The following is a 16166-nucleotide window of genomic DNA, read 5'->3' on the forward strand; positions in this document are numbered from 1 at the left end:
TCAAGGTCAGCATGGTCTATAGAGTGAGCTCCAAGGCAGCCAATTATATACCTGTCTCAGGGGAAAAATACAAATAAAAGAATTTAAAAAAAAAAAAAAAGAGGGGCCTATGCCTTTGGTAAGGGTCCATCTCAAATTTGGAAGTTTTCAAGTTTTGGTTTTTTAGAAGCTGCTTAACAAATGTATATGGCACTTATAGCCGTCCAGTGGGTTTATCTGGCAAGCTTCAAAGCTCCAAGTGAAATACTGATATATTAAAGTGTTGGAGCCAGGTGTGGTGGTGCATGCCTTTAATCCCAGCACTTGGGAGGCAGAGGCAGGCAGATAGCTGTGAGCTTGAGGCCAGCCTGGTCTACAAAGTGAGTGCAGGACAGTCAAGATAACATTGAGGAAACCGTGTCTTGAAAAACCAAAAAACACACAAACAAACAAATAAAGTGTTGGGAAGTAGCTTTTAGATCCCAATTTATTGGCAACCTGGTAAAGATTATATAGATGGTGCAAAAGAGATAAGGCAGCAGGGGCACTGCTCTTTTTTGTTCTTGTTTTGTTTTTGGCTTTTTCAAGACAGGGTTTTTCTGTGTAGCCTTGGCTGTGCTAGACTTGCTTTGTAGACCAGGCTGGCCTCGAACTCACAGGGATTATTCACCTGCCTCTGCCTCCCGAGTGCTGGCATTAAAGGCATACACCATCATGTCTGGCCAAGGCACTGCTTTTAAAACTCCCTAAGATCACCCTCAATGTTAAGAGTTTGAATCAACTGGAGAAGAGTTCAAGGATTTTCTGGAAGCCTTTCTAGGACTCCTAAAAATGGCTGGGCAGACGTCAAGCCCCAGCTCAGACTCCGAGTGAATAAAGTTTGCTCTGTTCTCACCTCTGAGCCTTACACCAATAACTACACCTCAGTGTCTCTGCCAAGGTCTAGGCCAAACAACAACCCCAAACACAGGTGGTAATGTATAAATTCACAACAGAACTGCCCTTCGCACTGGCGTTGTGGATTCCAGGTTCCTGTCCACCACTGGCTATTGGCATAAACAACTCCTCCATGGAACTTCTGAAGGGTCCTAGGATTTCATTCTCTAAGAAGCCCACTTCCAGGAGACTGAAGATTCTTGCTTGTGCTCACACATCCCGTACAAGTCACTAGCATATGCAGGAAGGAGCTGGTCAGATTCTCGGCTGGCGCTCTGTCTGCCCCTTGCAGCAGCACCCAGCACTCATAGATAGGGCGCCTGGGCCGGTGGGACTCTAGTGAGGACTTGGATTACTTTCGGCAATCTGCTCTCAGTAGGTGAATTTGTACAATAGAGATCCAGGCTTCCTCACCATCATACAGTGATTGTGGCTGAAGATCATCAGATCGGCCACTGGAGGAGGAAAAGCAAGTCTACCAAAGGGTACTTCAGTAGTTACTCCTACGGCCAGCATTGCCCAGTAGCTTTCCATGCAGACCCGGTCTAGGTGTCTATCCAGCTTGACTCATGAGCTTTCAAGGAGCGCCCTGCAGGATCAAAGAGTGTAGAACAAGCAGAGCACGCCTCTTTCCCACTCTCCCTAGCCTGACAAGTCTTTGGACTTTATTTATTTTTTATATGCAAAACAGAGAGGCAGTACTTGTGACTTCTAATTTCCGTTTTAGCTCTAATTTTTTATCTTTGTGTATGTGAAAGCCAAAGAAAATATTTCAGACAGGAGCTAGTGACTCCCTATCCCAGGGAACCAATGCTAAAAGTTTTTTTTGAGTAAAAACATCAGGTGGTTGAGGTTTATAAAGAGAAGCCATGGAAAACTGGGCGTGGTTTAATCCCAGCACTCAGGAGGAAGAGGCAGGAGGATCCCTGAGTTCGAGGCCAGCCTGGTCTACAAAGCAAGTTCTAGGACAGCCAGGATTGTTACATAGAGAAACCCTGTCTCAAAAAAACTACCAAAACAAACAAACAAACAAACAAATAAAACAAAACAAAACAAAAAAAACCCAAAACAATAAAAACAAAAAGAAACAGAGAAGCCATGGACACTGCATCAGAAAACGCGGATTCCAAGTCACCTACCACAGTGAGGATTCTGAAGGTCCCCAAAGGCTTATGTGTTCAAAGCTTAGTTCCCAGCCCATGGTCCTATTAGATTATGCTGAAACCTTTAGAAGGCGGGGTTTAATGCAATGAAATTGCATCACTGGGGGGGCGGTGCTCAGTTCAGTTGGGGTGAGCTGCTTCCTTCACTGTGCACTTGTCCCCTTTATGAACTGCCTTGTCACAGGCCACTGGGCCAAGTGACCATGGGCAGAAATCCCTGAAGCTGTGAGCTAAAATAACTATTCCCCTTACTCTTCCTCTCTCTCTCCCCTCTCTTCCTCTGTCTCTGTCTCTGTCTCTGTCTCTGTCTCTGTCTCTGTCTCTGTCTCTCTCGGGTACCCCTCCTCATGCTCACTTAATAAAGCTCACATATTCTAAACAACAACAAAACCCAAACCTTAGCCAGGTGTGGTGGCGCACGACTTTAATCTCAGCACTCTGGAGGCAGGGGCAGGCAGATCACTGCGAATTCAAAGCCAGCCTGGTCTACAAAGCAAGTCTAGGACAGCCAAGGCTACACAGAGAAACCCTGTCTCGAAAAACCAAAACCAAAACCAAAACCAAAACAAAACAAAAAAACCTTTTCTCTTATTCAAGACAGTTATCAAAGAGGTTTTGTCATAGTAACAGAAAGGTGACTCACTACCAAAGAAACACTGTATTCTAATTCTAAGTCTCCTGGGTACTTGAAGTAACTGGGGAAATTCATGATTATGGAGCTGAATTCAAATGTTGATTTCACTTGTCAGCTGTGTGACTTTGCGCAAGTAACTTTTCTGAATATGTTACTCCATCAGCAAATGAGAATGAACACATGCCACTGCACAGTAGCTTATGGTTCAGAGACACAGGGCACTTGGTGCACTAAAGGAAAAAAAAAAATATATATATATATATATATCAGCAGCTTCTCTAAGGTCTCTTAGGGAGGGGGAACTAATTTATCTTGAGTTCTAGCTTTGTGACAGAAACTTCCATGACTGTATCATTTAATCTGGATGAAGCGACTGCTGTTTTCTAAATTTAACCTACCATCTCTTTTCCCAGATGTAAAATGAATATAATAATACCTTTGCTACCTAGCCTGAAGAATTCTTATGAGGATTAAAAGACTCATGCATGAAAGGACTTTGCAAATTGCCATTTTTTCTATAAATGTGAACATAATAGCTATTGTCTTAAGAAATACTACGTCCTAACATGAAAAGAATTTCCCATTACCCCACATATGCTTATGCAGATTCTGTTTGTCCATTTATTCAGAATATGGTTGCTGCTGAGAGACTTTATAACTGGGGCACCAAAATAACTCCCAGGAAGCTAATGTGGATGGTTAAAAATAGCTGAGCCTCCAGGAGGTGGTGACACCCACCTTTAATTCCAGCACTCAGGGAGGCAGAGGCAGGTGGATCTCTGTGAGTTAGAGGCCAGCCTGGCAGCCTGGTCTACAAAGTGAGTCCAGGACAGTCAAGACTACACAGAGAAACCTTATCCAGAAAAGGCAAAATAAAACAACAACAACAAAAACAAAAACAACAAGGGAGAGAGAGAGAGAGAGAGAGAGAGAGAGAGAGAGAGAGAAGAGAGAGAGAGAGAGCTGAGTTGACTTTGTAGTAGAAAGACAAAGGATCATTTTCTCTGTGTAGTCTTGGCGGTCTTGGATTCACTTTGTAGACCAGGCTGGCCTCGAACTCACAGAGATTCGCTTGCCTCTGCCTCCCTGAGGGCTAGGATTGCAGGCGTGTACCCTTGTGCCCAGCATGTATGCATGTATACATTCCAGGGATGTAAGGTTAAGGAACCTGTTTACTAGGTGATGACACTGCTGATCAATACAAGGAACGAACAAGTTATTTAATAAACGAACCAATTCAAGTGCCAAGGGGGAAAATAGTAGAGCAGATAGGGTGATGTGGAGTGACAGAAGCCTGGCTGTAGGTAGCAAATAAAGAACAGAGGGGTCAAATGGTGTTATGTTGAGAAGGTCACATCTATGCAAAGGCTTGCAGAAGGTGTAGGTGTGAGTCAAGCCGATACATGGAGATGAGCATTAGGCAGAATAAACAGGCGGCGAGGAGCCGTTCCCACTCCAACCAGCAGCATTAACACCCAAGGACTGTTTCACTGATGGGCCCAGCACTGCCTTCTCGGGGCATTCTGCTGTTTCCAAAATTGAAGAGCCTCTGAACTGAAGCGAACATCTAGTTGACTTGTGCCAAGCTTGTACCGGGCTTGTCTGAGATCAACACAGCTGGAGTGAAACAAGTGGGGTAGGGGAGGGAGGGGTTAGGGGGGAGTAGCCGGGGGTTGGGGGGTTGGGGGGCAGGTGAGGTGAGGTCCTGAGAGGCTCAGTTGAAGCCTCCCTTACTAGGTTTTGCATTCGGTACTGATGGTCCACCTATGTTGTAATTTAGGCTCTCACCCGAGGGGGGAAAAGTAGATGGTAACGTTAGCTAACCCAGCTTAGGGAACATGACAAGAGGCTCCAATCATAGACTAGAGGAAAGAGTATGTTACAGCGGAGGAGCCAAACACCTCACTATAATTAACTGTTTTATCAGCTGCTTTGAAAACCTATCATTGAGAATTTCCCAAAAGAAAAAGACTTAGGTTTCCCAGTTGAGACTGTTTGGAACCTGGTCGCTGGGATTTCCATAAGCTAAACTATCATTAAACATCCCTACCTTTCAAGGGGGTCATTAGGAGTGCAAGGCCGTTGGATTTAAATTTATATTTATTTTGGCTGTGACTCTCTCTATAGATTTGTGTCCCTAAAGCAGAGAAAGAAAACGATGATGACATTTATAATTTTTTTTTCTTATGGTGCTGGGGATTGAACCCAGGGCACAGCACAGGCCAGACAACTAACTACTCTACCACTGAGGGATGCTCCCGGCCCAAAGAACCTTAAAAAAAAAAAAAGTATTTTCTCTCTCAAAGATTTAAGTGGGTAGAACAGCTAGAGCTGCAATAAATACTTGGTCTGGATTATGGCTCTTTGTTTAATTTTCAGTTATTAAAGTTGCCTTGAGACCCTCCACAGTCTGCACCTTCCCTAACTTGGCTGTCTGCAGTGTTCAACTCCATGCAGATTTTTGCATCAGGAGGATGCCCCAGGAAGGTTTCACAAGAGCAGGTCCTTTGGAAAGAGCTTCTTGAGAGAGCAATGCCTTTAATATGGATGGGGCCCAGCCGCTCTAAACCAGGGCCCAAGAGGAGAGGGTGCCACCCATAAGTCTGGTTTTCTTGATCGTCTTCCAGCTTGGTTCTCAGATATACCCTGGGAAGATATATGCAGGGTTCTAATTTAGGAAGATACCAGATCTCAGATTGCTTCCACACTGTGTTGGTTTCATGGACCAGATTCAGCCCTGGCATTTTCCAGAATCAGTCCTGATTGGTTCCTAGTGTTTTCTTTACAATGTCTCAGTATCGAGAGTCCCCTGTGAGCCTTCACCCCAACTTACCTCAAACCACAGAGGTTTCTTGTGCTTAGCCCTATCTTTCACAGTGCCCTCTGCCTGGCTTCCATACACACCTCTAGTGGGCCTGTCCCCCTATTTGTTTTTTACATTTATTTATATTTATGTGTGTTGATATTTTGGCTGCATGTATGTCTATACAGGGTGAGAGTGTTGGATCCTGGCATTACAGACAGTTGTGAGTTGCCATGTGGGTGCTGTGAGCCGAAACCAGGTCCTCTGGAAGAGCGGTTAGTGCTCTCAACTGCTGAGCCATCTCTCCAGCCCTGTCCACCTATGTTTTCAAGGTCAGATCTACTCATCATTTCAAGGTCAGGCCTTGCAGCACCTTGAGTGTAAGCAGCAGTATTTAACAACACAGGACCACCGTCCGAGCTTTGCAGTATGCCTGTGATCCCATCTCAAGGGTCAGAAACCATGACAGGGCATGAACAACACTCCCACTTACTCATCAGAGCTTTGAGAAAGTCCCTCCAGGCTCCTGGATTCCTGTCAGCCTTCTGCTGCCACCAGGGATGAATCACAGAGCCTGTCACCAGGAATGTGACATTTGGGGACTCTACACATGTGACTTAAGCTAGAGAGTGGGAACGGGAGGAAGAATGACACAGACATGTCCAGAACAAAAGATTAAAGAGTCACTTTACTCTTTGCCCATCCCAAAAATTGTAAGAGAAAGAAAGAAAACAAAAATACAAAAAACAAAACAAAACCCAAATCATTATATTTGGCAGTGAAGAAGACGGTTCAGATGGCTCCCTGACAGGCTTACAAAACTAGTTTTGTTATATTTTGAAAATAACATAGCTACCCAAAAGCCTGTTGAACAATGCTTCGTCTATACAATGAGCTAATATGTGCTAGCTGTAATTATTATGTTTATGTCTGGCCTGTGGATAAGGCCAGCACCATTTGTCCCCTCAGATTCTAAAACCTTAACACCCCCTCCACACCCACACACACATTCAACACCAGGTCCCAGCAAATGAACAGTACCAAACCCACCACCCCCCCCCCATCCCAGGCCACACCCCAGCACTCTAATCTGCCATTGCCACACTATGCAATTTCCTTCTTTTTTTTTTTTTCTCCCCAAAATAAAACTACTCAAGGGTGAGAAAATTAATATTAAACCTTAAATGCTAACCAAACGTATTGTGGGGAGCTTGTCTGGGTCCTGATTCAGAGAAACCAACTATAAAAGGACACTTTGGAGACAGCCAGGGAAGATTAATTACAGACTGGGTAGACTAGGATGCCAAAATAAGATCGTTCATTTTGTTAGTTGGGATAATGGTGTTGTGGTTGTTCTCTTAAAGGTTAATAATATTTTGAGAGTGTCAAAGGTGAAATAACGTGATATCTGGGTTTTGCTGTAAGGTAGCTCAGTAGATTAAAAAAATTTTAAGCAGGGCAATGGTGGTGCTTGCCTTTAATCCCAGCACTTGGGAGGCAGAGGCAGGTGGATTGCTGTGAGTTCGAGGCCAGCCTGTTCTATAAAGTGAGTCTAGGACAGTCAAGGCTAACACAGAGAAACCTTGTCTCGAAAAACAAAAACAAAAACAAAAACAAAAACAAAAATTTTTTTTAAAGGAACAGGTACTTGGCCATATAGCTCAGCGTTAGAGTGCTTGCCTTGCATACATGAGGCTGTGGGTTCAAACTCCAATACAGTCAGAAGAAAAAGAAAAAAAAAAAAAGATTAGATCAAATCAGTGTGGCAAAACTTAATTACTGAATGTTGGTGGTAGGGCATATGGCAGTTTATTGTTACTGTCTCTACTGTGGCCTTCATGAACAAGATGGTTTTGATGACCAAAGACTGAAATAGTGGAAACTCTAGGCTGTGATGGACTGTTCAGAAGAGAGCGAAGGAGGCAACAGGGATGACAAAACCTGGACCAGAGGCAAAAATCCTAGGGTTGAATGAGGTCTGGTGAGACTGAATTATGGGTCTCTGGAGTCTAAGGGGCTAGAGGAGCGGACCAGCATTGTGGCCAGGACTAGGAGAGGAGGCAGGGCATCTTCACATAGGAAACCTACGCTGCTTACAGGTGCCATCTAGGTCCTTGTACTCTGGATGTGGTGGTTTGAATAAGAAAGCCCCCCTCCCGTAAGCACAGATATATGACTGCTTGTTCATCAGGGAGTGGCACTACTTGAGAGGGATCAGGGGGCGTGGCCTTGTTGCAGTTATTGTGTCACTGGGGGGGGGTAGCTTTGAGGTCTAACAAGCCAGTGTCTCCTCCTTCCCGCTGCCTGCAGATACAGATGTAGAACTCTCAGCTCCTTCTCCAGCACCATGTCTGCCTGCATGCCAGCCACCATGTTCCCCACCATGATGATTAAGGGACTAATCTTCTGAAACCATAAGCCAGCCCCAATGGAATGCTTTCTTTTAGAAGAGATGCCACGGTCATGGTGTCTCCTCACAGCGATGGAACACTGACTGAGACATTGGAAATGGTGCAGCCTCTTTCTACCGGAGTACAGCCAGTCCTTGGCTAGACTATTCTATTGAAATGGAAAATGCATAAGAAGAAAAGTTAAGACTCCCTGCATGCCCTAAAATGACTAGATTCCCTTAATGCTTTTTAGGAACCAGCACACTGGGAATGCTGGAGGCTAGGTACAGCCTATCTGCTCCTAACGGATTTCTAGTCCCTCTCTATTTAAAATTCTGTCTAGGGGCTAGAGAGATGACACAGTGATTAAGAGCACTTACTGTTCTTACAGAGGGTCTGTGTTCGGTTCCCAGCACCCACATAGCATCTATAACTCCCATAACTACGTATAACTCCAGTTTTAGGGGTCTTTACCATAAAGTGGAAAGAGCTAAAACCACATTGTATTCTCTCTTGCTAGGGAAAATTAGACACAGATGAGGGTCCTGATAAATGGGAAGATGAAGACAAACTGTAAGGTATTTGTTTTCTAATGTGGCTGAGCACTATGTCCCTAAACCTAGGGGGCAAATAGGAGTGAGTGGATAGGACAGCCAAGCCTATGCTCAGAAAACACTGATGACTTTGGGAGACAGTGCAAGAGGACTTTCATTCATGACTCGACATCCAAAATATTTCTCTCTTGGGACACCCATAGTGATTAAGAACACCACTGGGTATCACTTCAACCTCCATTTCGGAGTTTTGTTTTTGCTCTTTTTGCTGTTGTTGTTTTGAAACGGGGTCTTACGCATCCCAGGCTGGCTTCAAACTTGCCCAACAGTTGTGGCTGACCTGCAGCTTCTGATCCTCTTCCCTCCATCTCCCAAGGGCTAGGATTACAGGCTCCTTCGTGTGATGCTGTGGACAAAGCCCAGGGCTTCATGCACACTTGGCAGGCACTGTGCGAACTAAGCTAAATGTCCTGAATTTCTGAAATATGCTGGAAGAGGAAGAGAGAACCATGTTTCGGTGGGACATTTAAGAAGTTAGAAAAATAATGACTGAATCTGGCTCCTGGACAAACACACCCTTCTATATAGCAGGAATATTTTCTTGAGTTGAATTTTCCATTAGTCACTTGATTTTCAGAAGCATAAGTGAATTTTACTTTTATCTATTTCATTAGTTTGAGCCTCAATGATTTTTTAAAAAAATAACTATTTTTAAACATTTAGTAATGTGTATGTGTGTGTCTGTGTGAATGTATTCTGTGTGTAGTGTGTGTGTGTGTGTGTGTGTGTGTGTGTGTGTGTGTGTGTGTGTGTGTGTGCACTCATGTCCATGGAGACAGACCGGAAGAAGGTATTAGATTCCATGGAGATGGAGTTACACAAAGTTGTGAGCTGCCTAACATGGGTGCTGGGACCCAAAGTGTCTTCTAGAAGAACAGGAAGCATTCTTCAGCTCTAAGCCATCACTCTGGCTCCATACATGTATGTATGTATGTATGTCTGCATGCATGTATGTATGAACGTATACATGTGTGGATGTATGCATGCATGTATGTATGAACGTATACATGTGTGGATGTATGTATAACGAGTATATGTTTTCTTTATGAATGGATGTATAACGGATGTATGAGAGCATTGTAGTAAAATGACTGTTTGCGCACAACAAGAGAAAGTACACCATTCCTTTATCTTTTGGGTGTAAGTAATGGAAGTCTTCGGAAAACACTGGACTTGTATAATTCAGGAGCGAGCACTGGAAGGATGAGCCGTCATCCAGAAATGTCAGTTCCCCCTCTGTTTCGATAGCACGGTCCCTCTTTTTATTCACGTCTCAGGCCTCTTCATCCACTCAGGGCCTGGTGAAGCTGTCAGTCACATTACCCCACTCCTTCTCTTGTTCCCCTGGAGAACATGCTGGTGTAAGTTGACCAAGCACATCATCACTCTGGCCATTGCCATTAGCTCTAGGCAAGGAAATGACACAAACAGGCCAATCACAGTCACGTTTAGCCATGCACAGTCCAACAGAGACGGTTTTGTCGGCAGCAATGTCCTTGCTGGTTCAGGTCCTTGCAGTCGTGTCCTTGGCCTGGCTTCTGGGTATATGCGCACACTCTTTGCTTTATAGTGAGGAGCCACTACATACTGTGGGCTATGCCTGAGTCTGATGCTAACCAAGATGTCTGGCTTACAAGAAAACGGAGCCTCCTGTAGCTTGTCAATCAGTCTCATTTACTATTTTGTTATCTCCTGAGGTGGGGATGAACCAAGTAACCAAGAATGCTTTTGTGACTTCATCCTTGCCACCATAAATGTCTATGTATGTAAGTGTATGTAAGTATGCATACATACATATGGATAGATGCATGCAGGGAGGGAGGGAGGAAGGGAGGGAGAAAAAGAGAGAGAGAGAAAGAGAGAGAGAGAGAGAGAGAGAGAGAAAGAGAGAGAGAGAGTCCATAATTAAAAACTCAACTTCAAGTCCTGTCCTCCCTCCAGAACCGAGAGGGAGAGGAAGAGAAGAATGAGTTAATAATCAATCAATCATGCTTTACAGTGATAGCTCCATAGAAATGTCTAAAATATGAGGTTTGAAGAACTGGGCTGGCGAACAAGAATACAGACACGTGCAGGAGAGAGGCAGAGCACTAAACTCGGCAGGGACAGGCTCCTATGTCAGCATACTCCCAGGCTTCTCTCTGTTTTTCATGTGGTTGTAGATTTCTGTCCCTTGATAGATCCTTGGTAATAAAGGGTGATTTACTTGGTAAGCTTTTTTTTTTTTTAGTTATGTGAGCTAATATGCCAAGTGATCAAATTGAGAGGAGGATTATGGGAGCCTATGACTTGTAACCAAGGCAGACAGAAGCTGTGGGTGATGGGGAACCTACACTTTCAATTGATGTCTGGAGCAGGGGCGGGGTGGGGTGGGGCAGGTGAGGAGGGGGAAGGGTAGCTGCCTTGTAACTGATACTGGGAAAGCTAATGCTAACCTCAGGTGGATAGTATCAGAACTGGGTGAAACTGAAGGTCACCTTGTCAGTAAAATGCTTGGGGAAAATGTCCCATATGCTGGTATCAGAAACATTATGTGTTGAGTTATATATACATACATACATATATATATATATATATATATATATATATATATATATATATATAAAATCTCTCCTGCATAGCTCATAAAGGAAAAACTCCCCAGGACAAAGGGAAGAATTGGAGCTGTAGACATGAGCTGTGCCAAGCCCCAAGGAGCCTCAGAATAGTGACAGCAATTGGCTCTGGCAGATCACAAAGACTCACATCACCCTTTCCCAGGTAAGGTGTGCTTACGTCACCCAGAGATGGGCAATGCAGGAGAGGAAAGAGATGACCTGTAGTTACCTCTAGACTTGCCATAGGCTGTCACAACTCCTAAGTACCTCTCTGAAGACCCACAAATGTTTATCCCAGCCCTTTCTATGTGAATGGATGCTTCAGAAAATACCAGTTTCACGAGAGAGAACTGGCTACTCAAGAGGTGGAGACAGGGCCCTCGCCACCAACATGTAATTGGCACTTGAAACACTTTAGGATGGGACAAGGAATATGGGAATTCCAAGTAAGTTAGTACTTAGGTGCCTTTCAAAGTGACCTTGAGCTGGCGGCAAGAGGTAGCTGTTGGAAGGGTGTGGTTTTATTTTCTCTGGAAGACACTGTGTACTTTACTGGAGGAAGGCCAATCTCCAGTCTCACTGCTTTTTATGTGATGACTTGGGTTGAACTTACCTGGGACCGTATTTCTTCCTTACTCTTGAAAATACTCTACAGAAACCGGCAGCCAAGGCGGCTCTCCGGTCTTCCATCCAGCACCGTTTCTGTGTGACTCTTTCTCTGCACCCCGCTGCTTCCTTTATCTTCTTTAAATAGGTCACATTACTTCCCACCAGAGGCAAAGGAATGCGTTAATAATGGAATTCTGCAGATTAAGTTTAATCGGCAGTTGTCACTGTAACCCACTGTGTGTTTGGAGCCTGCCTGCCCACTGACCTGTCTCTTGAGGCCACACACTGCCAGGCCTTGCTAGTGCTCGTAACTGCCTCACTCAGAGCCGTCTGGGTTTTAAAGCCTGCAATGCTCCATTCAATTTACAACGTCCCACTATAAAAATGTTGGCAAGCATGCCCCATTCCTATCCTCCTGGCTGTTGATAAAATAGTCTGTTATTCTTGTTGGAAACAATTTTGACTCAAGGGATTTCTCAGCCAGAGGTAAATTGTTTCATTATATCTATCCTGGTGCCATCTGAATTTATATGTTTAAATGTTCTCCTGTCAAAGAGAGCAAACCAGACATGAAGTGTGACCTTTGGCCAGGTTATTTATTCTTGGGAGACAGGATGGTTTCTAAGTTGATTGCTTAGTATTAAAAAAAAAAAAAGAAAGAAAGAATCAAACTCTCTTCCTTGCATTTTGCTTTAAGCTACCTTTTTGATACATAATATCAAAAACATTTTAGAGGTCAGTAGTGGGCACATGAATTCTCTGAATCGGACAACAAAGAATAATCAACTAGTTAATATCACATAAGGGGTTTTTATATTAAAGACAATAAAAATTCACTTTAACCTTCTGCCATTTGAAACACAGCAAGATAAAACATTAAGAAATGTTTAAAAATAAATAAATAGACAAGAGAGTTGGGTAGCCGGGCGTGGTGTGGCATATGCCTTTAATCCCAGCACTTGGGAGGCAGAGGCATGCGATCTCTGTGAGTTCGAGGCCAGCCTAGTCTTACAAAGTGAGTCCAGGACAGCCAAGACTACACAGAGGAACCCTGTCTTGAAAAACCAAAAAACCAAACCAAAACAAAAAGCAATCCTCCCTCCCTCCCCCCCCTGCCCCCCCCCCCCCCCCCCGCCAAAAAAAGAAATAAAACCAACAAGAGTGTTGGGGATATAGTTCAGCTGGTGGCAGAGTGCTTATTACTGACACAAGTGATTGAAGTCTTGGGTTCAATCCCCAGTACTGCATAAACCTAAGTCAAGCATAGTGGGGCACAGCACTGGGATACATGAGACCCTGTCTCCAGAAAAAAAAAAATGTATATACATCTAAGCAAATAGATAGGTAGATTGGTGGATGGGTGGATGGATGGATGGATAGAGATAGATAGATAGGTAGATAGATAGATAAATGAGACAAAAATTAGGTCTGCGTACAGTATATTCTGTGACCATCCCTTTCTATTTACCCAGTGCTGTCCAAGCTTTAATACTGAGAGTACCACATCCAGAAAAACCCATCCATCTCAGGCGATCAGAAAGATTTGGTGAGCCTAACGTGGGCCAGGCACAAATCTCTGGCTGTAGCCAAAATAAATAGGCCCTCCAGACTCTACTATAGATGCATACTGCTTTTCTCTATTTCTTGGTGTGTGGATTAAAAAAGGGTTAAAATACTCAACCTCCTGCTCGCCTTGTAACAAGCTGCTTCAATTCATCACTAGGCAATTTGCAAATGTGAGATGCTATAAAATTACAAATAATAGCTTGGAAGTGATTTTAATGTAGCTAGGAGGCCTAACCTGGCGGACGCCAAGGTCTTGCTGTGTTATTGCTGTGCCGTCTCTGTGAAGAAAATGTAGTCCATTGTGTGAGCGACTTTCCATTTCTCTCGTTCCTGCTAATGCTGGGCCACCTCTCGGGACAACACAGGACAACTTTGGCTCCAATTTTGTTTAACCCAGCTGGACGCAGCCAAATTATGGCCTTCTTTTTAGGTGGAGCATATTTTTGTGGGCTGTGGGAGACCTGTAATTCTTTTTTCCCCCTTTCCTTTTTTCCCCCTCATGCAAAACCATTTATAGCTTTGGGTGATGTAAAATCCGCAAGATGCTTACAACAGTGTCATGAAACCAAAGGTCTTCCCACAGAAGCCAGCTGGGACACGATGGAGCCTGAGCCTCACCCAAGTCCTTGTCCGCTCAGTGTCCACTCCGCCGGCCCCACCCCCGAGCCAGGCATCAAGGGCTTTTCCTTCATTCTTCCCTGCTTCTGGTTCAGAAGAGCTCTCACGCACCAGTCAGGCTTTCTTTCTGTGGAGACAGCTATTGTTTGCTGCTGTGTGTTCATGCATCTGTATGCACCTGTCTATCGGATTTGCTAGCTTCAGAACCGTGCCAAACAGCCTCGTTTTTTTGTGCATGTATTCTCAACTAGAGGCAAAGCAACCCACCCTCCTCACCCCCGCAAATTAGGCTCCGCTCTGCCTTGACCTTGCCGAGTTACCTCAGGCAAACTGCCCAACTTCCCAGGGCTTCTCTTTTCTAATCTGTCAAATGAAAGAGTTATGCTAAATTGGCTCTAAAGCACAACTCTAGGATTCAATGCCAGAGTGCTAACTAGTGGGGGGAAATGGGAAAGAAGGTGGTACAGAGACCAGACTAAGCAGACCGGGAAAGGAAAAGTGAGTATGAAAATCCCACGATGAAACCCATCATTATAAAAAAAAATTAATTTAAAGAGACCCTCCAAGGGCTGGCTAACAACTGAGCAAACCCTGAGAACAGCAACCATATGAAAGGTAACAGTTGTTTGTCAGGGAGCAAGTCAGAACCTCCATTACATGGAAATCCATTTATAAATAGCGTATTATCTTATGAACAGAATAACTGCGCTTCTGTAGCTGTCACCAGGAGGCTTAGCACACAGACACTGCAAATGTAGATTCTTGACAATTATTTGACATGGGCTGTCTTCTCTAGAGAGAAGCAAGGAAGCTGGACTCCTCACTGTTGCCTGGACTGCTTTGGCAGTGACCGGTACACACCTGGCCCTTTGGTCTTTAGTTTGGGGGTGCAGAAATTCTACTATGACTGGGATCTGATCATTTCTGTGCTCAAAAGGATCTTATTGCTGGGTGTAGAGGCTCACAGCTATAACCCTAGCACTCAATACTTTGAGGCTGAGGCTAGCCTGCGCTAAATAGTTAAGTTCCAGACTGGCCTGGGCTACACAGTGGATTGCAAGCCAACATGAGCTACAGAGTTAGACTTTGTTGGTTTTTTTTTTTAATTAAGCAAAAATTTAAAAATAAAAGTTCTTATTAACTGAAGCAGACTCCAGAGGAAGACCATTACCCCTGGATGCTTTCATTCCTGCTGTTACTGGTGGGTCTCACTTATCACAACTCCCTTTACTCTAATTAATTTCTTGGCTCGTATGAGGTCTATTTTAGATTCTCTTATCCTAGGGTCCCCAAGGGCATGCACGATCGTAACAAAGATCTGGAAGCTACTTTGCCATTTAAAAATTCATCTGGACAATTAAAATTCCCCACAGTCTGTTCTCCCCCTGAGCCCTTAAAGAAAGCTATCTCCGTATTCCTATGCTTTTAATTCTTTTCTTTTTTGTTTTTGTTTTTTGTTGGTTTTGGTTTTGGTTTTTCAAGACAGGGTTTCTCTGTGTGGTCCTTGCCTGTCCTGGACTCACTTTGTAGACTAGGCTGGCCTCGATCTCACAGCAATCTGCCTGCCTCTGCCTCCCCAGTGCTGGGATTAAAGGTTTGTGCCAACACTGTCCCATATTCCTATCCTTAAGCGGGTCCATTAATGATGATTGTCCCAGGTGTGCTCAGGCCAGTCTCTATGTCCTGCTTCCTGCCAGGGACAGCTGCATTTAGAGTCTGATCCTCTAACCCTCCAGACACGAGCACTTTGTGCCTTGCATGGCACCCACTGGCAAGCCTGACAGCCTGAGTTCAATCCTCTGGACCCCAACTAGTCAATGGAGAGCACTGATTCCTTCAAGCTATCCTTTGACCTCAATACCTGGTTTGTGGCTCGTGTTTATGTGTGCACATACAGTAAATAAGCAAAATGTAATTTAAATGTGTTAATAGGTTTTAACTAACATACAGTAATCATACATATTTATGATATAGTATGTGTCATTTCAGTACATGCACATACACACGTATATAGGGGAATTGGCATATCTGTCATGTCTGACATTTATAATTATTCTCTTAAGCATTTTACTATAGAAAAATAATACATTGAGAGGATAATTAACACATTTTCAGTTCCTATCACTGAATTTCCCTTTAACAATTTATTTCATACCCAACTATATTTGAAGTGCAGAACAGATGATGTTAAACATTCTTTTCTATGGTTTCATAAGTTTTCACGATACGTGTAAAGTGAAAAACAGCAGCTGGGATT

The sequence above is a fragment of the Acomys minous genome (assembly GCF_964271855.1).
Source record: "Acomys minous genome assembly, chromosome: 1".
Taxonomy (NCBI): Eukaryota; Metazoa; Chordata; class Mammalia; order Rodentia; family Muridae; genus Acomys; species Acomys minous.